This window comes from Arctopsyche grandis, chromosome 4 (assembly GCF_051622035.1).
Source record: "Arctopsyche grandis isolate Sample6627 chromosome 4, ASM5162203v2, whole genome shotgun sequence".
NCBI classification, from domain to species: Eukaryota; Metazoa; Arthropoda; class Insecta; order Trichoptera; family Hydropsychidae; genus Arctopsyche; species Arctopsyche grandis.
Window position 1 is genome coordinate 31486950 of NC_135358.1, and position 13780 is coordinate 31500729.

Genomic DNA, 13780 nt, shown 5'->3' on the forward strand with positions numbered 1-13780 from the left:
CATTTAAATATCAAAAAATAACACTCTATGATATATTTAAAAAAAAAATGTTTTATCACGTTTAAAAGGGTTGGTCTTTTTATATTTATGTACGTGATATTCCACAACCATTTCTTTTGTTTAAGTTAGATCATACGTTATTGCCTAAGTACTTTGATGATTATATAATGAGGAATAGAGATAAACATAAACAAAATAAGGACAAACTAGTTGTAAGTAGAGTAAGAAAAAATAAGACAGCTGGGGGTGTTTTTCACAGGGGTGTGTATAATGCCCTCCCTGAGTGCATCAGGTCTGCTAAGACCATGGATGCATTCTTGCGAGGTGCGAAGAGACACCTCTGTGAGGGACAGTACATATACTGAGTTAAGTAATTAAGATGTATTTTTAAATTAGCTTGATAGCTAAGATAATATATAAATAAATAAATAAAATAGCCGTGCTATGATAGGAGTGTGAGTCAAATTTGAAATCCCGATGCATACATAGTCTTTGGATGCGGTGCATCCGCTCTAAAATCGCCAGACAAATTGAACGACAGATTAACGGACGGCTGCTTTAAATGCAATTCTCATCTTCTCGAATGATAGATTGCACATCAGATGACGGGTAACCTTTCGATGTGCACAGATGCAATTATTAAAATGGTGATTATTAAAATTGAGTTGGATCTTTCAGGCGAGTTTAATAAGGCAAGATTCGATAAGTTCCAAATATAATTGCATCTGTGCACATCGAAAGGTTACTCGTCATCTGATGTGCAATCTATCATTCGAGAAAACGAGAATTACGTTTAAAGCTGGCGTTCTGTTAATCTGGCGATTTTAGAGCGGATGCACCAAACCCATAGTCTTTGGTTAGTTCAAGCCTTAATTCAAAACAAAATCATTATTGTTTATTCAATGGAAACTGGTTTGGACAGACGCGTAGTAAAAGTGTCAAGCGAACGTGAGCGAATCGCGAATAGTCGTGATCGCACCGAACTACTTTTCGCGAAATCTCACCCGGAGACAAGTTGGCGAGCGAGTGCAACGGCAAGCGGTGCAAGTCCGATGCAAAAGCGCAATCGTTGCACAACAAACCCAGGTGCTGTTACATGCAGTTTCGCAGCGGATCGACCTGGCTGAGGCCGCTTCTGGGCCACTCTTCGACCCACAAGTGCACTGCTGTGGATCAAACGCACATTGCAAAACGCACCCGTTTGCAAAACAATGAAGCGAAATTATTAAGGGCAATCGCAAACTCAGTGTCAAACGGACAACAGGTGTCTCGCAATAGGACAGCTTTGGTACACACCCTCGTCGAACGACGCCAAGGATATGCCGCGTATAAAAAGCGGCGAGATGTTGTAATTGGTGTCAATATCTGCACCATTATGACTTGGCTAGAAAAAAGCTCAATCACGGTTCATAGGTTCGTATCGCTAAAAAAATATATATTACAAATTAAATTTTCGCATTGTAATGTATTAATATAATGGCATTTGTTGAAATGTTATTAATTCGTCGCAGCGCCCCTGACATTTTTCGCGTGTCACAACTTCACAAGCTTGAAGTTATCGATACATTTTCGGTTTTGTTCACAGATTGGAGTTCAAAGCAATACAACGATTATTTATTCAAACATTGTTTTGAGTTTTTGCTTTATAAGTAATCAGTTATTTTTTTTATTATATATTATATTATTAAATATGCACGCAGATTATATTATTAAAAAAATGACAAAATAAGTTGGTGTACTTTGTAGGTTAAGAAATTTATTAAGTATAAAAAGTAAAATATTGATATATAATTGTATTGTACGGCCTCATACTATATATTGCGCTACAGTGCTCAATCTGTTTAGTGGATTGTGTATTGATAAACTGCAGAAAGTGCAGAATAGAGCAATGCGTGCAATTTTTAATGTGAGGAAACGTAAGAATGTAAGAAGTATGTTAGATGAATTGAAATGGTTGGATATTAGAAATAGTCTCAAATTAAGCACTTTAAAATTTGTATATAAGCTAGATAAGATAAGAAGCCAAATATTTTAATAATCATATAATTAGGAATAGAGAATAAAATAATTAAAGGTAGAGTTAAGAAAGCTAAAACTGCAGGAGGTGTTCACATATATAATGCCTTTCCTGAGAGCATTAGAGGTGCAAGTAAAATTGGTGCTATCTTGAGGGGTGTTAATGGATACCTCTGGTAATAATATATGTTAGTTTGATAAAATGTTTTATTATAGTTTTTAGTTTAAGTTTGAAATTGTTAATTGTAAATAATTCATTAGCAATTTGCTATTTAATAATAAATAAATAAATTAATATGTATAAGTGAATCGGAAATTGGAACAGGAATTCGGAACGGAAGCAGGAATCAAGAACCGGAATTGAAAAAGGAATCGGAATTCGGAACTAAAACAGAAATCCGGAACCGGAACTGAAAAAGGAATCGGGATCCGGAACTAAAACAGAATTCGGGATCTGGAACTCAAATGCAGGCTGTAAAAATAATGCCGATTCAAAGTAAAGCAACTCGAAAATGCGTTTTACAAAAAAAAAAAAAATATTTAAGTAACAGTTTTTTGCTTAAAATCAGAAAAAAATTAAATTGTTGTGTTTTTTTATTAACTGATTTAAAATATAATTTATTTACTTTAAAGTATTACATAACATATATTTTCATTCAAATTAAATATCATTTAACTAAAAATTTCATTACAGAACTGAATAAAAGACAAGATTTTTTTTACCAATAGCACTTATGTACTTGTTCTGTAATCCTTCAAAGTGTTAGAGTTGAAGAGTCCTATTAGAATCACTAAACTTTAACTTAGTGTAGTTTGCCATCATGAAAGAAATGAAAGAAAAAAGCAAACGCGTCAATTTAATTTTAATTTTATCAATTCCAAAGTATACACAAATTTGTTTGAAAAATATACATAGATAGTTGAAAAATATACGAAACTCAACACCCGAAACTTCGATCTGAAATGACGTACTAGTGGAAAAGAAGAAAAAGCAAAAATAAATAAAAACGCACGCAACTAAATATAAAAAGTCAATATAAAAAACTGTTTTATTGGGTTTGCAAATTTATGAGACTCTTTGTCCAAATGTTGAAGGTTGCATCCGTGTGAAAATCAATAACGTGTTTGAAAATTTGAGCCCACTCTGAAGTGTCCCATTATTGAGAATTATTTACATATCCATATTAATAAAAAAAAAGAAGCGCGTTGCATAAAACCAGTATAATTAATCACGTCTCGAAACTAGCAAAGTTCAAATTTAAACGCAGAATGTGACATTGACTTTCTAGTCGGGGCGATCGATCGAATAGTGCGTCGTCTTATGTAATTTCACGAAAAAAAGAACACAGTTGTGAATTGACCTTTACTTTCTTGAATTCGCTCAGTGCGTTTGTTATTTAATAAAATTGCAAAACGAGCTTTTATACCTACTTCGATTGATCTTCAAAACTTATCTTCACGAGCGTGGCTTATTACAAGTTTCTATCATTTTGCGTGATTAAAAAGTGGAATGTAAATGATTTGGTATACTTATTGTGTATGCATATATCTTGATATAATTAATAGCCGAATAGTGAATAGTGAATAAAAAAATCATCACATATAAATACGTAGTACTACTTTATCTACCTATATAATATTATATATGTATGTTACAGTGTAAGAGTGTAAAGCTCGAATCAGTATACACTGACTAGTAAGTATATGCATCATCAAAATCACACAATAACAGTAATACTGTTACAGTATACACGTAAGAATTAATGAACACGTTTACTAGTAAATTCATACACTAGCTATTCGTACGTAGTAAATGCTTAGTAGTGAATAACAAGTTGACATTCTTAACAAATATGTATACATAAAATTAAACTAAAAACTGAAAGAATACGGAATTATTTCGAAGAACATATTATGTATTAATGAACAAAATAAAATGTAACATAACCTTAGTAAACTTTTTTTATATATGTTTAAGCTAACACACATACATATTTAATTTAATTTAACACATACATATGTATATGTATGTATATGTACATACATGATACAGTAATAGTGTAAAGCTCGAATCAGTGTACACTGACTGTTAAGTGTATGCATCATCAAAATCATCCAGTAACCATATACATGGGAGAATGAATGAACACGTTCACTAGTAGATTCATACACTAGTAGATTCATACACTTTCAGTACGCAGTAAATTTAAAATTAAACTTAAAACTGAAAGAATGCGACATTATATCAACGAACATATTATTAATGAAGAAAATAAAAGTAGCTTAACCTTACCCAACCTAAAATCGTAGGTAATATGGATGTACGTAATTGTAAAACTTCTGCAGTGGATTTAACCTTGTTAATTATTGTCCATTTCGTATAAATTCAACAATAAATTAGTTATTTGAACACAACTAGTTACATATACATACATATTCTTCAGCATAAAATTCATTGGAAGAGCGACGTCAAACTTTGGTCAGCTGTCAAACCACTAAAATTTCATTCGTTAGCAGATTTACTAACGAACAGCAGAAATTGCACGAATTTGCGCGTCAGTGTATACTTTTTCTAGTAAGAGGATCTGCGGAATATATCATCGTAAGCTTTAGCTAAAAACTAAAGCTAGTGTACACACCTAATAGTCAGTGTATATTTAGTTATTTTTTAAATATGCTCGGAAGAACATAGTATATGTGCATCATAATCAAGTACATACATATGTATATGTATGTCATCATAATCTTTATTCATTGAATTATCAGACTGCAGTTATAAAATAATTAAATATATAGAAATTAATACAATACACATTTAATATGATATCTTACCGTTATTTTGTTAGGAATTTTGGTCAAAATATAAACTAATTTAAAAATTTAATTGGATTATGACTACATGTATGTTACAATCAGACTTTGTGTCGAGGTTTCAAAAAAATTACATCGATAATAGACTTACATATCTATGTACATAATATGTACATTAGAGCTCAATTGGCTGCAATATTTGACACATTTTCTTGGCCAATTTTAAACACCGTGAATGTGTTTACATCGATTTCTTCAATATGAAGTAATTATCATGACTTTGTAGTATTGTTTGTTTAGTATAATTTTGCAAATAAACGAGTGTCATATTATTTAACACCCCAATAATGAAATAGCATCAAAATTTCGACGAAATTCAAACGAATGCGGCGTGCTAATGTTAAAGTAGCTTTCAAATGATACCTCTATTTGAATACAAAATTTAATATGTGTAAAGTATCGTTATGACATTGATCTTTCAATCAGCGCTCAATTACATATTCGAGTAAACGGTTTTCAATTTCAAAACTATTCACTAAAAATTTCAGATTACCAAACGTGTTGATTCAAAACATAAAACGTCAGAATTTGAATTTCACCAGATTTAACGCATCGTCGCTAAAGATCATATGAAAATAAGTCAACAAATATATCAATGCTGCTTTCAATATACTTTTAAATCGTGACAGATAATTAAACAAACACACATGAAGGAAATTGTGCATTAAGCGGACAATAATTTTAAATTTAGATAATTTATTCACATGAATGCAATTCAACTTGCGATTTTGTAATCGAGCGAGTGTCTCTCGAGATTGTGACACAAAACAACACTAGTGTTGCGCCAATTACGTCATACAATTTCGGTGAAAAAGGCCATTTTTCATAATGTCGAATTTTCCACACTTGACCTTCGCGCTATGTGGCTTTTGATTTCAATCAAAATCGCAACACATCTTCGACAGGCTCTCGACATAACTTCAATGTGTAGAAAAATACACAAAAATCCACTCCAAACTTATCGTAATTGCAATCGCATTGAGTAAGTTTGCAAATTTGGACGACTTGTTTGATCTTATCGTTTAACATTCGCGCGCGAATTAGACAATTCTAACTGTCGTGTTATACATACATACATAACAAGTCATAAAAGATATTAAGTGCACTTTTTTAAAAGGATTTTTTATATAATTTTATTAATGACATGTAATATAATATTGTCATATGTTCATTTGTCATTCAAATTCATAATAATCAATAATGCAGATAGTGTATTTATTTACGTACAAACATGATTGAAGTTATTATACATAATTAATCTTCTTGTTTACAAAAGTACAAAATCCACATGAAGTTTAATCAACCTGTAATTTAGTTGAATTGATAATTTTACAACGTTTCCTTTGAGATAATTTCAAAATCTCGGGATAGGGAGAGTTGTGCAATTTCCATCGTACATATAAATTTATTTTATTTATTTATTTATAGTTTTGGACCATTGTGGCATTACAGGAGTTCCTAATGCGCCACAATGGTCGAAAAAATACATATATACACGGACAAAAAATACATGTATACATAATCTTAAAAAACAATAGGATAATAATAATAGTAGATAAAGTAAAAATATCAAATAATAAAATACATAGTAGCGAATATCTTGCACCTATAGCCAGCACCAATATATGTATAATATAAGAACCAGCCGCAAATACAAAACATCCCTGCGAGGCCCAAATGGAAGAGATACGATCAAAACTTCACTCATACATCACATTAAATTATGAAAATAATGATGAGCGCAAGCTACCAGACAAACAGGTTAGAACAATCTCCGATAACCTACGCTCAATAAGGTGAAAAATATCACATTCAGGCTCAGCAGCAACAATTTCAATGAAAAGTCGGATAGCTCTTGGAATAGGAGCCATTCGATAATGTCAATTAATGGTGATCGGTGGAGTAGCTCCATCCAGCGAACATACAGAGAAGAGCGGAAATTAAAAGACATGGCAGCGAGCAAAAAATTTGACGATACAAATACACGATGACGTAGGGAGGCTGCTCTCATCCTAAGAATGGCCTCAAAGTAAGGCACGTACCCTTTTTCAAACATCTGTGATACGCTGCAACCCCTCGGTAGCCCGAAAAGAGCCCGGTAGCAGTTGTTACATTGTAACTTTATCCTCTTCATTGTCTTCTGCTTGTATTTCGTCCTTATGTAGTTCACCAGTATATGTAGAGACTAGTACAAAAATACATAAATAATTGTATGTTCCTCTACTCTGGAGTGATAAAACCGTCTTTCTAGCATATTTGCTCTTCTATTCTACATATGTATGTAGATAGTCGGAGATATTCAGATTTTAATTATGATTTGGATACATGGATTACATATATCAATATCCAATATTGTTATGATCCAGAGATCCGTGCACAAAATCTAAAATAATTCAGTCTCCTTTCAGTTGAATCAATGATTTTGAGTGAAAATTTCACACTACTGAAACCCACTCACTTTTTCAGTTGGGCCCTTCCTTAAATTCTCTTATAATGTTTTGGGTACCATTCAAAAATATTTTCTCCCACATGAGCTACTCTAGTCATATGTGTATTTTGTTCACATATTTCATTTCCTGTCTCTCCTCGTCATACCAAGTTTACAACATTCCAATACTTATCTGAATGCATTAGACTTTATGCAACATGTCGACGTTCAATACCCAAGTTCTGCATCCACACGTCATTACTCGCAAAATACATTGATCAAAAACTTTCTTTTTCAATCAAAGCAACTGGCATTATGCATCACATTATTGGATATTTTTGTAGTGTTAAAAAAACAGATCTATTCAAAACTTTCAGCTCTATCTGCCTCATTTTCGCATCAGAGCAGTATTTATTTGCTGAAATACATTCTTTAATCTCTTTATTATTTCAAGACACGTCGATGACTCTCTTTACTGTACAATTAGAATGTCTGTCTGACTCCTAAACCACGGAACTTTCAGGATTTGTTGTATGCATGTACGGGAGGATTATTGTTAAAAAAACGCCCAAAAATGGGAAAAACGGGAATGAGTGTCATTGCAACGCAATAATTTCAAATGTGTGCCTGCGTTTTTTCGACAAATGGGAACGGGAACGAGAACGGGAAAGGGTTTTTGTGGCATTGCAACGCTAGCCGGGTTCAACTACTATACATATACATATATGTATATAAAATATTTGCTGAAATACGTTCGTCCATATCTTCCTTGTTTCAAAGCACGCCGATGACTGGCCTTACTATGTAATGACTTTCATTGAATCTTTTCGTATAGCAACATCTGATCACTCTCTCTCTCTCATAGGCCTACATATGTACATATGAACACATGCGTATAGTACATAGACCGCAAAATATCACATCTGCAAAACGAGTGAGCGTCATTGGCCACTGTTACGTTGGCACAAATTATCTCTCCACATGTTGCAACCACTCATGATGTTGCCACCGGTTCCTCCTAGGTGTGCTCAACCCTTTCAAGGAGATTTGCGAAGGTCGGGCCTCCTCCTATGTATGCCACTGTCACGCATCTCAACACCACTGGTCCATCTCGTCGAACTTTGTGCAGTTGCACAATTGGATGAGCTGCGGGCGTAAACATGTATGTACATATGTACATACATATTATATTTGGCTTTCGTCACCGGACCGATGTTCCCTCGGACATGAGGTGTGTGCAATAGGCAATAGTGCATTTCATGGGCGACAACTTGAACGGTGACACTATGGGAAATATTTTAATAGACATTTCGAAAAACAATAGCAACATGTAGGTGGACTTTGACTTTTGTTTGCTGTTGTAATCAACTTTAAAAGTACTTTTGCATAGTGTGCTTCTCGTAATGAGTTTGTGCTAATCCCAAAAAGAAGCAGAACACTGTTTACTTGCATTCAATACGGTGACCGGAAAAATTCACTCGAGATAGTTGCACTCTCGAGACATCCAAACTTTCAAAGATGCTCAAGGAGAACTAACGCAGTAGAATTTCACAAAAAAGCGTCAAGGGGTATTTGTATGTATCCGAGGGTGCTAAACTTTTGTTTTTTATGGAATTCTATTGCATAAGTTCTTTTTGAGCGCCTTTGAAAATTATGACTTCTCGAAACTGTGATACTATTCAGTGCAATTTAGTGCATCTTTCCGGGAACCGATTTTCAACGCTTTTATATATGTACATACAAAACACATACTGAACATATGTAAAGATAGACACGAGATTGAGTTTATTCAAAACATTGAGCAGGAAATTTCAAAACTGGCTATTCAGATACACTTGCGATCATCGTGCTGACTTATTAATTTGGAAAACGTGCTGGATTACACTGTTCGACAAATGACGACTTTTTTTTGGTACAGAGACGAGTTATTTATTTTATTTTATTTAAATAGGCACACATACAGAATAAAATATAAAAAGAAAGTTGTATAATGAGACAAAAAATAATAATAAACATAAATAAAAATATAATATTCCATTTAAAGTGAGCACCACATGGTGAAATATTATGATATTATGAAAGTTGGTTTCCCGGAAAGATGCACTAAATTGCACTGAATAGTATCACAGTTTCGAGAAGTCATAATTTTCAAAGGCGCTCAAAAATAACTTATGCAATAGAATTCCACAAAAAAAAAGTTTAGCACCCTTTCCTGCTTTCCTGCATAGTTTCCTGCTAGATGTTTTGAATAAAGTCAATCTCGTGTCTATCTTTATGTTCAGTATGTGTTTTGTATGTATGTATGTATATAAAATCGTTGAAAATCATCTTGTAGAGATACGTAGTGATTAACGATAAAGTAAAAATTAATTTATCAAGATTATTGACTTCTTTCAGAAAGGAATAGGATAGATTTTGTATCAATACAGCTTCTTTTTCTGTAAACTTGTGGAAATACGGTTTAAATGACTTTCAAAGAACTCAAAATACCTAGGAATTTCCTATTTATTTTTGAGTGTTGTATGCTGGAAGATATATGTAATGTATATAATACATATGAACTTTAGACTGGAGTGAAAAATGTGAATTTCAGATTTTTCGACGGATCTAGTGGAAAGATTTAATCATATCAAGGGAACATTTGTTTTGACGCCAAATGTCAATTTTTACGTCAAAACATTTCATATTGGCCTCTTAATATTTCATAAAATTCTTAATTTTTTGTGTTAAGATTAAAGGTAGTATACTCAAGAAAGCTTTAAATGATTTTTATTTTCAAAATAATAACGGGAACATTAAAAAAAAGACGATTTTTCTAAAATACCGCTTTGCCATATATCTACATATGTAAACACCCATTGCGAGGGCGAATTTGAATTCTCCTTAATCAGTCAAAATTTATTACAATCGATTATCATAATTTGTAACTACAAACAATATTAAGCGTTATTTTTTTAAATAATAAAAAATCGAAACTCTTCTTGAAAAAACCCAGTCATTATAAAAATTTGCCGACATAAATCGATTGGTACAGGACATTGTTTAAAATTAATGATTTTTTTTTATTTAACGTTCCTTTGATACGACAAAAGTTTTCCACTGGGAAAACTATTGAAAATCCAAAATTAGCATTTTTCGTTCCGGTCTAATGGTCATACATATACACATACATATGCATGTATCATAATAACGTAGTTGGTGACTCTGGTGAAGCAATTAGTGAGCTGTTTGCAGACTATTTCTATTCAACATTCTTAAATGTATGTACTCCCAGTGTCCCGAATTTAGATGATTTCAATGATGTTATGGAGAGTTAGGTTATATGTTCCCTTAATGATATCTCTGTTTCACATAATCATGTGAAATCATTATTATCAGCTCTCGATACAAACAAATCTGCAGGATCTGACGGCATTCCTCCGTTGTTCATGGTGAAGTGTTCGCATGAACTAGCCTACCCCCTAACGCTACTGTTTAAACGATCAATGCGGGAAGGCGCTATGCTAAATATATGGAAATCAGCATTTGTTAGTCCCATACACAAAAAAGGACCCAAAAATCACGTTGGAAACTACAGACCATTTTCCAAAATATGCATGTTTGTCAAAACGTTTGCAAGAATCGTGTATAAACAACTGTTTGCCACCTTCAAACAGCATTTTAATCCAAGCCAACATGGGTTCCTTAAGAATAAATCAACAGTCACTAATCTGACTCTCTCTAATGACTTTATTACTGAGACAATGGACAATGGAGGAGTCGTTGACGTAGTTTTCACGGACTTCAGCAAAGCATTCGACAGGCTGGATCATGTTATCCTGCAAACTATATAAAGCAGGCATTCATGGTAATCTTTTGAGATGGTTAGCATCATATATTGACCAGAGGTGCCAAGCTGTGGTAATAAATGGATTTCAATCCAGCTGGCGACAAGTCCCCTCGGGCGTACCTCAAGGCTCACTTCTTGGTCCTTTACTTTTTGTATTCTTTATAAATGATATTGGTGATTGCTTCAAGAATTCCGTTTACCTCTTATTTGCCGATGATATGAAAATTCTCAAAACTATTGAGTCGATTACGGATGTCATTTTTACAAGAAGATCTAAACAGACTTACTGACTATTGCCTATGTAATAAATTATATCTTAATGTTTCCAAGTGTGCCATAATGACTTTCTCGCGCAAAAAAGGTGCTCTTAATTATGTCTACTATCTAAATAATCTAGTTATTCGACGAGTTGATTCTTTTAAAGATTTAGGTGCTATACATGATTCTAGAATGCTTTTTGATATGCATGTTGATCAAATCGCTGCGAAGGCATCTAAAGCATTAGGTTTTATTATCCGATGCTCTAAGGAATTTAGATCAATTAAAACCATCAAAATTTTATACTGTGCGCTAGTTAGAAGCCATCTTGAGTATGCCAGCCAAATTTGGAACCCTCATTGCATTATTTATATTGATCGTATTGAAGCTATTCAAAAACGTTTTCTTAAGTATATATCATTAAAATTTGTATTATCGACGCAATGTGGCTGATGTAACTTTTCTTTCACGGATACTACGAGGTGACATCGACTGCTCTGCTATCTTAAGTAAATTTTATTTATATGTACCAAATCGGTACCTACGCAAATGGTCCCTTTTGCGTGCTTCCATTGCCTCCACTAATTATCGTCGAAACTCTTATATCGTCAGAGTGTGCAATTTTTACAATGACTTAGATGAGAATATTGACCTATTTTACGATAGTTCAATTACTATTAGGAACTTATTTGCAAGATTGTTTTTTTTTAACCCGTTCTTTCTTCTTTTGTTTTGTTTTTTTTTTACCTTAATGCTTTTTGATTAATTTTCTACTGTTATTCACCATAATCTATGTACTATTATTTACAAATTTGTCACCATTTTCTTTTTGTATTGTTATTTTTTTTTTTTTATTGGCCTTCATAGCAAGTTCCATTTTTCATTTTTATGCTATTTGAAGAAACTTTTAATTGGCTTATGTTGAACTATTTATTTTATTATCTTTGTTGTAGCTGTAAGTTTCTCTCTGTGTATTAAATAAATAAAATAAATATAAAATATGTATATATGTAGATAGAAGTATGACAAGTTAGTTTAGATAATAGATCGATTGATAAGAGATTGAAATGTCAATGGACAAAAGGTAAACACCATAATCACTCGAACAGTACCTAAGAGAATTTAAAATGAAACAAAGCACTCCATTTTGGACGAAATAAGTTGTTGCCCAGAATATATAATATAAGAATGGAAATATGTTTATAAGATACGCTTATGTTGGTATATTGACCAACTCTGAATTGTGTAAATATGTATACAAGTAAACAAGCAAACACTCTCGATTGATCAAATATACCTGTTTCATACCCACTATTAATAATAAAAAATGCTAAATCTTAATCTCATAAACTGAAATCTTTTTTGACCATTTTACGACAACTAAGCACTTTTTGTATTTTTACAAAATTCTTCGACCGAATAAATGGTAGAAATACATACAGAAAAAGATTCATTCAATTTTAATTAGCAGAATGTGACAACACCATTAAAATCCACAAAACTATGTATGTAGTCGCCTTGTGGGAATTGGCACATACAAAAAATTTACGAACCGTCAAGTATTTACATATGTACATATGCATCATTAGAAATATATTTCATCTTCTCAAATATTACAACGTTGACTCAATTTTAATATGAAAAAAATCATTATTTTTTTATCATTCCATACATACTAGATTAATTAGCCGTTTAAAACGTTTAAATATCCACGCACGTCCTTCGGCATCTCTCGAATACAAATCTGTACAGTCAAAAGTACAAGTTTTACTCGTGTATAAATACGAATGTGTATTCTAATAAGTGCTAATATGCGAAAGTTGCGTACGGACTCTCAAATAAACATATTATATTTAAACGCATTATGTTAGAGCAAATATTTAAAATTACGCTCAGACACAAGGATGATCCAGACGATTGAATGAATATTAGTTATATATTAGCTCTGGTTGCTTTTTTTTGATATCCAAGGTCCAAATTGTGCTACGCCAAACTTTCTAGGCAATCTGTGAACCACTCATGCAGTCATTTATCATAACTATTATATAACATTTGAAGAGTAACGCTCATCGTTTTTGTTCAGACGGTCGATCTTTTTATTTTTTTTCGCGCATGTGCGTGTATATGTTATGTATATTTTTTGTGAAAGCGAAATTTTGTCCAAATGCCTTTCGAAAAATAGATCGGAGTAAGTCCAACAATTCGGTTAATATTTTGCGAATTGTTTTTTTTTTATTATTTACATACATACATACATGGTAAGTAATTCTAAACAATTGCAAAAAAAATATCCATGCATGCGTGCGGATAAGAAACAATCACAAAAATTGAAAAGATTAAAAAACATTAACATAGATTATATTTACAATATTATTTCA